This window comes from Anabrus simplex, chromosome 5 (assembly GCF_040414725.1).
Source record: "Anabrus simplex isolate iqAnaSimp1 chromosome 5, ASM4041472v1, whole genome shotgun sequence".
NCBI lineage: Eukaryota > Metazoa > Arthropoda > Insecta > Orthoptera > Tettigoniidae > Anabrus > Anabrus simplex.
This window is the reverse complement of record NC_090269.1, coordinates 108055175-108069368: the sequence shown is the minus strand read 5'-3', so window position 1 is coordinate 108069368 and position 14194 is coordinate 108055175. Positions and strand designations below refer to the sequence as shown.

General features: G+C 38.6%; 1 protein-coding gene across 1 annotated transcript in view; it reads left to right on the top strand.

Annotated features, from left to right (window-relative positions):
* Window positions 1-14194, top strand: part of LOC136873813 (uncharacterized) — a 902018-nt gene that overhangs the window by 692540 nt on the left and 195284 nt on the right. The window contains exon 5 of the mRNA XM_067147067.2: window positions 112-158. The gene's annotated coding sequence lies outside the window, so the exon portion shown is untranslated. The remainder of the gene's footprint in view (window positions 1-111; window positions 159-14194) is intronic.

Here is a 14194-nt window from a genome sequence, read left to right as displayed (position 1 = left end):
GTATTTATTTATTTATTTATTTATTTGTTTGTTTGTTTGTTTGTTTGTTTGTTTATTTAGTTGTTTGTTTATTTAGTTGTTTATTTATTTGTTTCTTTTTCTGACTTCCAGGTGTCTATCAGGACCTTCAGCAGTTGGAACGGACGTCTTACGGGGAGGTATGACTGAATTTTTCAACTTCCACAGTTATCATCAGTAATTACCAAATTTTAACCACTTGCATAGACGGTTGCTTTCATCTAATGTTCTAATTTATTATTTATTCAATTTATTAGTTTTTGAGTTATTGCCCTTTTGGTATTAAAAGGTGGTGGCATACAAAAGTTCCTTGCGACAAAGTTTTTATTTTATCAAGCTGATTTTTAAAACACATATAGTTAAGATGTATAGAAACAATAATTGTAATTGGTTTTAGTGTTAGACAGATGCTTTTCTTTCCAGAAATGTTTAAACTCTCATTTTATATGATTTTAAAAAATCAGGATTTAGAGTTTGAATATACCTATTAAAATTCAGATCAGTTAAGAACTCAGAACTAGTTTACATAACTATACGCTTAGCAACAATCTTACCAAGATACAACATATCTGATAAGAGTTGCATCGCAAGGAGCATTTTGTACACAGCAAAACATTGAAAAAGAGCAATGCGAGAAAAAGGCATGTTGGTATTTACTCACTCAGAACTGCTCTGCTAAATATGTTTCCGCCTCACATCCCCTTGTGGTTTCTTCCTCAGATATCTTCTGCCATTTTACATGTCTCCTAGTCATTTTCCCCTGATCACGGCCCCTCTTCTGAGCCCGAGCAGTACATCCAACATCTTTTATCTTGCATAGAGAAAATGAGGTCATAGGGATGGTCGAATTTCTGATAGACTGAAGGGTTTCCAGAGCTTTTTAATGCCCCATATTCAATTTTGACACAGCTCTGAGAATACCAAGTTCAAGTTTTTTCTTGGAAATAAATGTCTCCTTTCTTCACTGGCTTATAGTTACACCTAGGACACTTTTGAATTTTCATGACTTAGGCTGTCAGTACTGGCATAAACACTATAATTACCACTTATCTATACACTAAAACGACGCACTCTGAACTCTACACTATAAATTACACATTTACAAAGGAATTAAGATGAAAAACACTCGTTGAATTTAAACCACGTGTTACTCCTGCATGTTCTGGTCTTTTAAATGTCCTGCGGGCTCATATTAAATGGCTTCTACAAGCTTCAAAAAAAGCTGGAATAACTAAATTTAAATCATTTTCTGAATTGGGCTATTTTTGTGTGAATACAAAGAAAAACAGAGTTTTTGGCTCAAAATGCGAAACATTCAATCATACCTCCCCGAGAACAGGCTAGAGAATCGAGAATGCCACTGGGTTGGTCAATGAGGAATACATGGAGTATGGGAACATAATGAAAGAGCGCCCATAGTTGGCTGGTTATGCCTCAATTATTGGCAACATCTTAACTCATTGACGCCTATGTATGGAACCGTTCCATATGAGTTTTTAAACATACATGTAGGTCATGTGATAAGAAAGAGAATGGTCACTCGGTTATTCTAGTTTACTTCAAAACCATTTAAAAACTTCCTGAACGAGGCGCACGTTGTCATGTTCAATAAAAGCTTGTGAGAAGTAAAGCTCGACATCTGTCAGTTTGTAACTAAATATGACAGCCACTGAGAAGGATATTTCCAAGAGGCTTGTAAGTACTTGTATTAACGAAATAAGTTATTACGGTTCCAGTGAGTTGAGATTCTTCTTATTGTTTACTGGCGACAAAGTGTTGTTACTGATCGTTTAGTGAGTAGTCTATACAATTTTATAACCGGAGAAATGCAGATTTTTACTACTTAATAGAAATTCCTGTTTATAGGCTTAGTGTGAAATGTAGCACTATTCTGTTCGGAGTTCCAGGGAGGATGGATTAGAACTGCAGGGTGATAAATCTGCAATGTGTCCATTAGAAACTTCAGCGTTACTGCCTACTCAAGGCAACCTCAACTTACAAACACTGGCCTCTCAAGGCACAACTTGCGATATGAAAACTGATATCACAGGGGTATTTAATACCCAACCCACGGAAGACTTCGTAGAAAAGGAGCAGGTTAAATAACTGGCCCAAACACAAAATGAATGGAGGCGTACCCTGCACTCCAAGATAATAAACACTAAAAACCTAAAGGGCTCTAGGCCGATGAAACAGGGGCTATTCCCAAACTACTGATGTGACTCGTATAGAAATTGCAATTACCACGTTTCAGAATGAAAAACAGTTATGAAACGTAGTCGCCTCAAACCAAGATGAAGGTGAGCTCGAGAGGGTACATCACTCTCTATCCCCGATTTACAGTTAAAGATTTATGAAATTTTTACATCAGCCGGAAGAAAGTTACATTTTAGAAAAGAAGGTTACATAGTTAACGATTCGGACCTTTCCCTCGGATTAAACTGCGGAGGTAGCAAGAAAGTATAAAGTTATGTGGCCATTACCTTGTAGATGTTCTGTTGACCGATGAAAGAGGCCGCCCGCCTCCTGCTTTGACACTCGCTCTGTAAGATGACAATCAATTGGCCAAGAAACGTGAAAAGCCTCAGTTTATAAACCCTCAGGTAAGGTTCGAGATCATTCAGTAATAAACCAGCCACACCCTCTCAATTTAATTGGTCAAATTCAAAGTTACACTTCAGGATCGAACAAGAAGCCTGTGATAGGTAGAAAATTAATTACAGAAATTCGGGATTGGCTAGATTCAAAACTGGCGGAAAGAAAAAGGAAATATTGCCAACCCAAAAATAAATGAACATCATTCAGTTACAAAAACCTAGAAATACAAAACTTCTTTAAATTAAAAGTTCTTACACCTCGCACCAGGGTACATGATCATAGTCTTTTAGTAGTGTCATCTGTGGAAGAAAGTCCAAACTTCTTGATGAATGTCAAAAAAAACTAGTAGAAATTCAGTCAGTTTAGGCAACTGCACAATAACAAAATTACATGCTATTTATGTGGTGACATTTTCTGAGTAAAATTCTAAGTTGGTGTAGTTTGTAATAAGTTGATGATAATAATAAATAATAAATAAAATCATGAATAAAAATATATAAATAAAATTACTCAAAAACTTAATAAAATTAATAAGCATAATTAACCGAAATGTCCGTAGTATGGGCGCCAGAGTTCACCAGAATGGATCCCTCGAATTTAGATAAGAGCATGATAGACTTTATATCCCAGGGCGTGTACATAATGCTGCGTACTGGTACATCTGCTGCAGGCCTTACCTAACCTCCTGAAAACGACTAATTAGGTAGGAACTGCACCTAGGTTTATCAATAACACTGATTCTAAAATAGCTAACTATATTCTGAACAAATTCCGTGCATGAGCACCTCATCAACATACAACATTATACATATAATACACACATAAAATATTGCTGGAAGACTCCATATTTACAACAACAACAATAATGAAAACAGTGGGAAAACAAACTTGAGAACTAAGCTATCATTTGTAGATGGTCCGATGAACAATGTACATGTATGAAGATAAATACCCTTCACTGTCTCTTTATCAATTCGACTTACCGATTCTCATAATCGGCAGTTATCACATCACACAGATACTGTACCTTGTACTACTGTGTTCACATATTTTAACACTTGTAAAGATATATACACACGTCTGTCGATCCTCAGCATAAATTATGGAAAGTCTGAGATAGCTTTCACCAACATATAATGCTTGGCCGCCACAAGTGCTACAATACTTAATGCGCAAGCACTCTCCACAATCAGCCACTTTCCACAAACATAACTAGACTACGCTCCACGAACGTTTGAAGTCCAGTCCATTGCGGCCGTGTCACTCCAGTACCGTGTATCAGCACCACTTCCTTTCCGTACAGTGCGTCAGTTGTAGTTGTAGTTGTCTTCCTTCCCGTTCCTTTACAATCACCTCTACAATCACCCTTACAATGTTCCATACAAAGTCTCCTTACAATGTTCCATACAATGTCCAGGTTGCCGCCTTATCATCAACCTTTATAGACATCAACATCCCCCTCCTCTCAGATGAGACGTCTGGATTGGTGCTTGCCAGCCAATCATGATCGAACCTCTTGTCAAGACATGCCCTGAACTTCTCCTTTCTCCCAAGAGATAAACAAACACTCGGGAGTTTTACATGAATCACCAAATTTTCCCTGGTACAACAACAAGCTTATCTCATCAGGCTGGGATATATACATGAGTAATGGAATTTCCTGACACAAGTACATCACAACAGACACTGGGGCAGCCATATGACTCATTCAAATTACCAGAGTTATTAAAGCAATGTTTTCCCACTCATGCAAAACATATTACTCATACCTACATATGTGGATATCTTCCAGCTTACCAATATAAATGGCAAAATATACAAATGAAATACTGATAATAATAATAATAATAATAATAATAATAATAATAATAATAATAAATCAAATACTGACAATAATATCTCTAACTTCTACATATAATTTGGGGGTGTGATATATGTACTATCACAAGTTTCAGTTTCACTGTTTTACCAATAGAGAAGTTCATTTAGGCGCTGAATTTGAATGCGCGGCGTTGGGGTGTACCTCCCGGTACATTCATAATTCAGATTCCTTGTCAAATGTTATGCCTCACGACTCATGATCGTAAGATTTAAAGTACTTTAAAAGTACATTCCTACTTGCTGCGTGCGTCTTACTCGAGTCACGTTGAACGTGCTATAAGCGTTCGCAACTTCTAAGTGGGAGAACTTGTAATTCTTCTAGTACCATGAAGTGACACTCTGCTAAGTAATAAAAGTGCATTCTGTCACTTTATTGCCGGCATATCCGTAAATATGTTTAGTTCTGAACTGTAATGACGAGAAATAATTCTCAGTATTCAAATTGCTTATAAAGGTTTGAGAAGGTGATTTCAGCTGTGGGACGTTATATCAGAGTGGTATAGTCTCTGGCTTGTACAAATGCAAATGTAAAATATCCACCAATACAATCCATATATATTCATATAAAAGTTATTTACTGACAGCAAGTACCAGTACATGTTTCGTCCACTTAGAGGGCATCTTCAGCTCATCCCATCATTACTACAGCATTAACACCGAGCTCGATAGCTTTCTTTATTTATTTATTTTGCTAGTTGCTTTACGTCGCACTGTCACAGATAGGCCTTATGGCGACGATGGGACAGGAAAGGGCTAGGAGTGGGAAGGAAGCGGCCGTGGCCTTAATTAAGGTACAGCCCCAGCATTCGCCTGGTGTGAAAATGGGAAACCACGGAAAGAGCTCGATAGCTGCAGTCGCTTAAGTGTGACCAGTATCCAGTATTCGGGAGATAGTGGGTTCGAACCCCACTGTCGACAGCTCTGAACCTGGTTTTTCGTAGTTTCCCATTTTCACACCAGCCAAATGCTGGGGCTGTATCTTAATTAAGGCCACGGACGCTTCCTTCCCACTCCTAGCCCTTTCCTGCCCATCGTCGCCGTAAGACCTATCTGTGTCGGTGCGACGTAAATCAACTTGCAAAAAACTAAACCATTAACACTAAAATATAAAGAACAATGGAATTAAAATCTATGGAAAACTAATGCATGACTCTTTGAAATCTTAAACGAAACATCAAATAAAAATATGAATAGAAAGTGCATCTATCAATTCGACATATTCTGGCAAGCTAATCACTAAAACTCATAAAATTATCCTTTGATGTGTTGATAAACAAGATCTTGATGTGGTTAGATCCAAAATATGTGTCACATATAACAAAGTGTATAAAAACGTTAAAAATTGGGATATACAACTTCCTTTGGCATGGATCAGTCTTATTTAATGTTTCAGTGAACTTCCAACATGGAACCATGGAAAGGTTCAATAGTTCCCTGTTTAGTACTGATCATGATGGTATTAGCTGAAGATGTCCACCAAGTGGACGAAACGTGTATTAGTATTTGCTGTCAGGTAATAACTTTTATCTGAATATATATTGTATTGAATTGGTGGATCTTTTACATTTGCATTTGTACATGTTTAGTGAGGTCAGTACGGAAACAAAATGAAACATTTAATATGTAAATAGTGTCTGGCTTTTTATCAAGGTGACCGCGGATTGAATCTTGGTCAATGCGCGTGGAAATTTCGAAATGACGTAACACCCGGAGGGTCAGATTCTACGTAAAATTGGAGATCCTGTGTGTATGATCACGAAATTAGCAGTCGCGTAAAACTACAAAGTAGCTTGCTTGGTTGCCTTTAGAAGAAACCTTCTAACAAACTGTAATATTTACTAGAAACATCAGAAGTGACTCTTTCCATTTCAGAAGATGCCATCATACGCAGTCTAATGATCAGTCATGTTATACAAATATCAGTTAGCGTAAAATATTATTAACATTTGCATTTATATTACATATTACACTTTGGAACGTGTTTCATTCTATTTAGTTGTAAGCACAAAAACTTTGTTCAGTTACCATGCATATGAAAATCCTCAGCCGGTTTCCAGTCATTCGACCGTGTCAGGAATGGAATAAATGAATGAAGCCCCCGTCTAACGGCGAGTTTGTCCGGGAGGCGACTTCTTTCGTGCAGAATACTGTTAATAGCTACAGTGAGCTCACTGCATTAAAACTTTTAAAATTATTTTGGTTTTCACCAAAACTGTCTTTACACTTGTCTGATTTCGGACCAACTTCGCTGTAGTGGAGTGAATGGACTCGGGATATCTTATAAGTTAGAAGTAAGAGACATGAATGGAGTGAGAATGATGGCCCGTACCAGCAGGTGGCAACAATGGCAAGATGATACTCGGAATAAAGAGAGAGGGGCTAAGTTAGGAATGAACTCGGTGGATGATGCGGTATGCATACAGCGGCTTCGGTGGTGGGGTCATGTGAGGCAAACGGAGGAACATAGGTTACCTAGGATGAAAATGAACTCTGTCATGAATGGTAAGAGAAATAAAAGACCAAGGCGACGGTTAGGCTCAGTTTCTAGTGATTTAAAGATAAGAGGTATGGAACAAAACGAGACCGCACTGCTAGTTACAAATAGAGTCTCCGCCTCTGTAGTGTGATTAGATGCCATGCCCGGAGGCCCGGGTTCGATTCCCGGCTCTGCCACGAAATTTTAAAAGTGATACGGGGACTGGAAAGGGGTCCACTCAGTACTCAGGAGTTCAACTGAGTAGTGGAGGGGTTCGATTCCCACCGCAAACTTCCCCGAAGTGATTTCCCGTGGTTTCCCACTTCTCCTTCAGGCAAATGCCGGGATGGTACCTAACTTAAGGACAGGTCCGCTTCCATCAGACTCTAGCACTTTCCTATCCCATAGTCGCCACAAGGGCTATCTGTGTCGGTGCGACGTAAAGCAAATTGTAAAACAATAATGATAAATAGTGTAAACAAAATGGAAATGATGTTTCATAATATAACAAAAAAAATATATAACTTACAATAAGAAATCTCTATCCTGGAACTTGAAATTAAGACATCAAACAGCGGCCCGGCCAGAAATGTTATATCCAGCAGAAACTCTTAAACTTACAGAGTTAGTGATCTTGAAAACTTGGAAATAGTTGAAAGAAGAATTTTGAGAAAAATACTGGGACCTATAACAAACAACAATGCCGAACTTAGACTACGATCAAACAGAGAACTATATTTAAAAAAACTGACAACTAAAACGAGGAAAGGAAGACTTCAGTTTTGGACACATTTATAGAATGAATAACAATAGACAAACTAAACAAATCTTCAACTTATTGAACAGTTACAAATCCAAGCCAACGTGGTTCATTGAAATTGAAAATAATGTGATAAACGCTGGAATCAAAATAGCTCCGATGGAAATCAAAACACCTTTCAGAGAAGTAACACGAAAGGCAGAATTTCAGAGAGAAGGAAATTAACAACTGGATGAAAATGGACTCAAGAAGAAAAGGAACAATATTGTAAGAAAATGAAGGATGTTTGAAAACAAAGAAAGTTAAATTCAAAGATGCGCAACCAAAGTTGGTTTATAGTGCCCTCAAAAGGGTTATTCGAAGAAGAAGAAGAAGAACTAGTGGATTGTGGAGGGGTTTAGTAAATTTACAGAAGCTTTCAGTCTGAACGCTGAAAGGCATAACACTCTGTAATGAATATATATATATATTTATCAGATTGAGTGATAATTTCTATTTGAGTTACAAGTTGTACAGAGCTTGATTCTGATAGCTCATATGTTACGGCTGGTGGTGCTCGTAACTTTCACATCGCGCTTAAACACTAAGTTATAATGATGTAAGCTGACAAATACCAATAATCGTCCAGTGAGAGCTTTGTAGTTCAAGGATAAGCAGATACTGGAAAGCGCTTTCTAGGGAGATAAGCTAATCCATCTAACAAACATGGAATAGTTTGCTCACCTGTTGACGTAATTGAAAAGGTGCTTAATAGCTCTGTAGCATGTTACTGGCAAGTCCGGTCGTGGTCAATAATGCTGTTTAGCTGCCGTGAATGTGAATGTCGGAGTGTGAAGTTCGATATCTGTTCAACAGACGTAAATAAAGGGCTACATTACATGTCGTGTGGCCTCCGGAGAGGCCTGGTGCAGGTCTTTTGATTTGACTCCCTTAGGCGACCTGCGCGCCGTGATGAGGATGCAATTTTGATGAAGACGGCACGTACAGGGAATTAACCTATTATGGTTAAAATTCCCGATCCTGCCAGGAATCGAATGCAGGACCCCTGTGACCAAAGGCCAGCACGCTAACCACTTAACTATGGAGCCGGACGATAACGGGCTATCAATATCATTCAATTGCCTTTCCTCCTCCTTCCAGCTCTCCCTCTACTGCAAAACTTAGACATGCTTAAATTTTCGTCTAATATGATACTACCTGATGTATCCCTGGTCTAGAAAGCCAAGAATAACGGTCGAGATGATTCGTCATGCTGACCACACGACACTTCGTAATCTGCAGGCCATTCAGGGCTGTAGTGCCATGGGGTTAGTTCAGTTACTTGATGTATCCGTGCTTCGCTGCGGAATTCTGAATTGTATTCGTAATTCTAGGCGAAGTAGTGTCCACGTTGTAAGTATAATTTTCTTAACAACATAGCTCTTAGCGTTACCTCAGAAACACAACGGGGAATCCCAATTTCTCAATTTTCACTGTGTGCTTATCAATAACGTTTTCCCCCTCTTTTAATAGAAATTTCGAGGAAGAAATGTATAAATAAGCATAAACAAGTTGACAAATAAATAGTGAGCTCAACAATTAATATAACAACAGTAAGGTAATTATAACTAGAGAACCAGTCTCGAAATGTGAACCAGAGCTACCAACAACATGAACAGGAAAGCCCCAAAGAATTTATAACAGAGAGAGAGAGAGAGAGGTTTTGATTTTTGATCCCCATTTTATAAATAGAAATTTCAGTCCGGTACGTTTACGTATCGCTGAAGAAATTCGATCATTAAAAACTTAGTGCCGAGTAACTGGCTGTGCGGTTAGGGCCGCGTGGCTGTGAGCTTGCATCTGGAAGATAGTGGGTTCGATCCCCACTGTCGGCAGCCCTGAAGATGGTTTTCCGTGTTTTCCCATTTTCACACCAGGCAAATGGTGGGGTTGTACTTTAATTAAAGCCACGTCCGCTTCCTTCCCATTCCTAGGCCTTTCTTATTCCATCGTCGCCATAAGACCTATCTGTGTCGGGTGAAACGTAAAATAAATTGGTGGTAGTAATAATAATAATAATAATAATAATAATAATAATAATAATAATAATAATAATAATAATAATAATAATAATAATTTGGTTCATGAACTTATAAGAGACTCAAGTCAACAAATTTCGTTCAGAGATTTCAAAGATTCAGCTAAATGACGTTGGCAGTTTGATCATTGATGAAATAGGACATTCGAACTCCCCTTTGAGGAGTTAATGTTCCAGGAAAGAAGTCTTTCCTTACGGCTGCGGCCGCGACCTTCCCAGCCGATTCCTGTCCTTGTGTCGCCGAAAACCTGCGATTAGTCCGACGTTAAAATACTAGCAAAAAGAAAAAAGACATTTAAAAGGCAGTTTATGTTTATATCAGACATGCGTAAAAGCTATGTGATTACGAGATGTGTGTGAAGGAGAAACTGCAGCAGTTATTACACAGGTGGAAAGAAAAATACTTTTTTATGTTAAATAACCTTTCATTCTAGCGAGTCATCCTGTATGATAATGTTCGTAAGAAGATGGATGTTGTTCTGACAGCAGCGCGTTGCCTACTGACGGACACATCATTATATTTGCAATCAAGTTAACTTCCGACAGAAAACAAGACACACTCAACAGCGATCTCCCTTTGCACTTATGTCTGGTAGGCATTACTAAGGCAGTTCAGTGAACAGTGCCGACACTTCAGCTTAACAACGTTGTTCTCTCATGCGATATCTTGATTACTAGATCCACGTCCGCCTCCGTAGCGTAACGGTCAGCGTTAATAGCTGTTGTCCTCGGAGGTCCAGGTTCGATTTCCGGTACTACCAGAGATTTGAGAATGGTGGGAGGGCTGGTATGTGGTTAAAATGTTACACGCAGCTCACATCCATGGAGGTGTGTCTGCAAAGAATTGGACCACCTCGGTCGACAATATACTGCAGTTGCGGTTTTATCCGATAACCTGTGCCGATGTGGTGTCTGTATTGATAAATATATAACTATGTTTTGGTTGAAGAAAGAATCCCACCTTCCAATACTTACTTGCTTTTCATGGCTACTGTGTGTAATCACAAATATATTCCTGCTTATAGACTAGTTAAATGGCTAAAAAGTACATGCTTCGTTTCTCTGATTTAGGGCATCTTCATCTAAAAACGTGTATGAAGATATACAAATTGGCACATGTGAAATAAAAAACTTACGATGATGATGATGATGATATAAAACATTCCATTATATTCAGATTTAAAACACTCAACAGGTCAATGTTCAAATTTGTAATAGTATGTGTGCAAGGGTTCCTAGAAAGTGGTCTTCTTTCTTCAAAATACTGGAGAAGCTGCTATAGAGTCTCAGTATGTACTCTAAATAACTTGTATATGACGATAGGCTTAAATGTAAAATACGTGGGTTTTTTTGCTTTACGTCGCACCGACACAGATAGGTCTTATGGCGACAATGGGACAGGGAAGGGCTAAGAGTGGGAAGGAAGCGGCCGTGGCCTTAATTAAGGTACAGCCCCAGCATTTGCCTGGTGTGAAAATGGGAAACCACGGAAAACCATTTTCAGGGCTGCCGACAGTGGGGTTCGAACCTACTATCTCCCGAATACTGGATACTGGCCGCACTTAAGCGACTGCAGCTGTCGAGCTCGGTTGTAAAATACGATGACCGGGGGAAACTCTTTAAGAAAAAACGAAGTTGAGGTTAAATCTTGATAGGAAGTTTTGAGTTGTTGAAAGGAGTTTGTAATAAAAGGAATCATTATAAGTGTTTTCTATTTCATATGTGCCAATTTTTATATTTTTATACACGTTTTTAGCTGAAGATGTTCCAAATCAAAGGAACGAAACATGTACTTTTAGTCATGTAACTAGTCTTTAAGCTGGAATATGTTTGTGATTACATACACTAGCCATAGGAAGCAAATACGTATTGGAAGGTGGGATTTTTCCTTCAACCTAAACCTTACTTGAGTTGATGCCAATACGGCATAAAAATGAAAACTTGGTATATTTGTAACTCACACTCGTACCTATCAGCGCGCTGCGCAGATCGAATACTATTTTACCGTACCCGGGGGTAGGAACCCTCTAGGACGATGCCCCCATTTCGTGATTAAACATCCGACTAAGGTTGGTTAGAGGTGGGTAAGTTGTCGTGCGTAAGTCTAAAAGTTGAAGTTTATAACTTATCTCTAAGTATTATGACAGGAATGTCCGACTCGTTGGCTAAACGGTCAGCGTACTGGCCTTCGGTTCAGAGGGTTCCGGGTTCAATTCCCGGCCGGGTCGTGGATTTTAACCTTAATTGGTTAATTCCAATGGCACGGGGGCTGGGTGTATGTGTTGTCTTCATAATCATTTCATCCTCATCACGACACGCAGGTCGCCTACGGACGTCAAATAGAAAGACCTGCACCTGGCGAGCCGAACCCGTCCTGGGATATCCCGGCACTAAAAGCCATACGACAATTCATTCATTCATGACAGGAATAATTGAGGTTTATCTCAAATGAGAAACACTGGTATGGGGTAAGATGAGTTTATTACATAAAATACCCCGAATCATACTACAACACAAATAAAAATCAGATTAATAACACATCAATGAAACTAGCATTGAAAAGAAATTAGAACCAACAAAAGTGAATATGGACAACAAGCATTAATTACGCAGATCAAATAAAATGATAAAATGAAAGTTCCAAATTACAACTTTAAATATTTATGAGTTTCGGAATAATTCCACACTATAGTCCAACGTTCCTGTTCGCATGGAGTAGCACCATTTTAAGTATCACCATTATACGGATTGATATTTAGGGTAGTTGCCGCGATAGTTGCCTTTAAACGTGATTTAAGACGCATTGGGACATGATATGAACTACGAAAAATACTAGTGGCATTTCCCTACACTATATTTACAATAATCAAAACAGGTAAAATATAAGTACTTACATTGGATCAGGTGGGGAAAACTTATATACTACACTGAAACGCTGATCACCAAAAGATCTAGTAAGAACTATATTAGCCACAACCATTCATTCATCACTCGGGCTGCTCCCCATTAATCAAGACAACAGATCAAAATCACCATGAAATCGCATAAAAACACCATCCTGTAAGAGAAAACAAATAATATAATCTAATAAACACTTGGTCACTGTTTTGACAAGATTATAGTACGGAAATAGCTTCTCACTTCGCGATGTCTGTATAACCTTGGCTGATAAGCTGACCTATAGGGCGAGCTAATAAATCAACAACTGCTCGGAGATTCACATACAAAATCGTACATATTGCCAGCATGCTACTATAATTCAACACACGCATCATATTCACTGGCCCGACATTTATTTCACGCAATTCTGATTCTCAGTAATATCTCAGAATAGAATCACAGGCCTATTCTCGCTTCACACAATTCTTATAACATTTCCAGGCATACAATCTGCCCGCATAATTGACTTCATATTTCAGCATGCACTAAATTCTCATGTATATCTTGTAATCTCATCAGCCTTTCCCAGTACAAATCAGGGTTCGATTCCCTCTCAAATCATTGTTCAAAACAGTTTCCAACCCACATTAAAAGAATCTATTCTAGTCAACGGTGCATATACAGCTCCACACGTCTCTCAGCTCCTGTAATACATGCAGCATGCGTCCTATCTGTCACTAACCTTTCTAAATAGATACATAAAATTTAGTCTCGACGCCGCGAGTGTATAACTCGTGAGGTTGATGATTTTGGCAATCTAATCCTTCTATCTCTATAAAACAAAAACACAGGAATAACCTTATGCTAGATAACATGCATAATTCACACAAATAAATAAAAAAAGCCCTAACATTTCCCTCAATATCCCATCTAGCTGATTATAAAGTAAAAGAAATAAAGAGAAGATATGCGATCCCCTCCTGACCGTATTTACAGCATCACCAATATAAAATAAACACGGCCGTCAGGCAAAAATTGCACTAAAGAAAATCCCTAATCTAAGCCTCACTAGTATTAATCGTAATTCATAAAACATGCCATTTATTTGTAATACATACATCTTATCTTGACAACTCCCTGGACATTGGTAGCAGCTCACATCCCTGCTCCTACGGGGGTCTACTCCATCTTCAACAGGTTTTCAGCACGTGGAACCAATCTTATTTCTTCTAAAGGCAATGCCATCTTCTTGAGGTTAGTTCCTGTATAACAGCAACACACAAGATTCTGGTCAATATCTCTTCACCGCTTTCCGTGCACGTTGCCGAATAAACCCTTTGTCAGCTGTATTTGATGCCAACGTTAATACAACACAAATCACACGTCATATTCACTGTACAATGAATGTTAAGTTCAGTACGGATGAGCGTCTCTCACTCAATTACCAGTCTGCGGCTAATATTACCGTCTGTTTCTTTAATATAAGAACTTGCGACATAGCGCA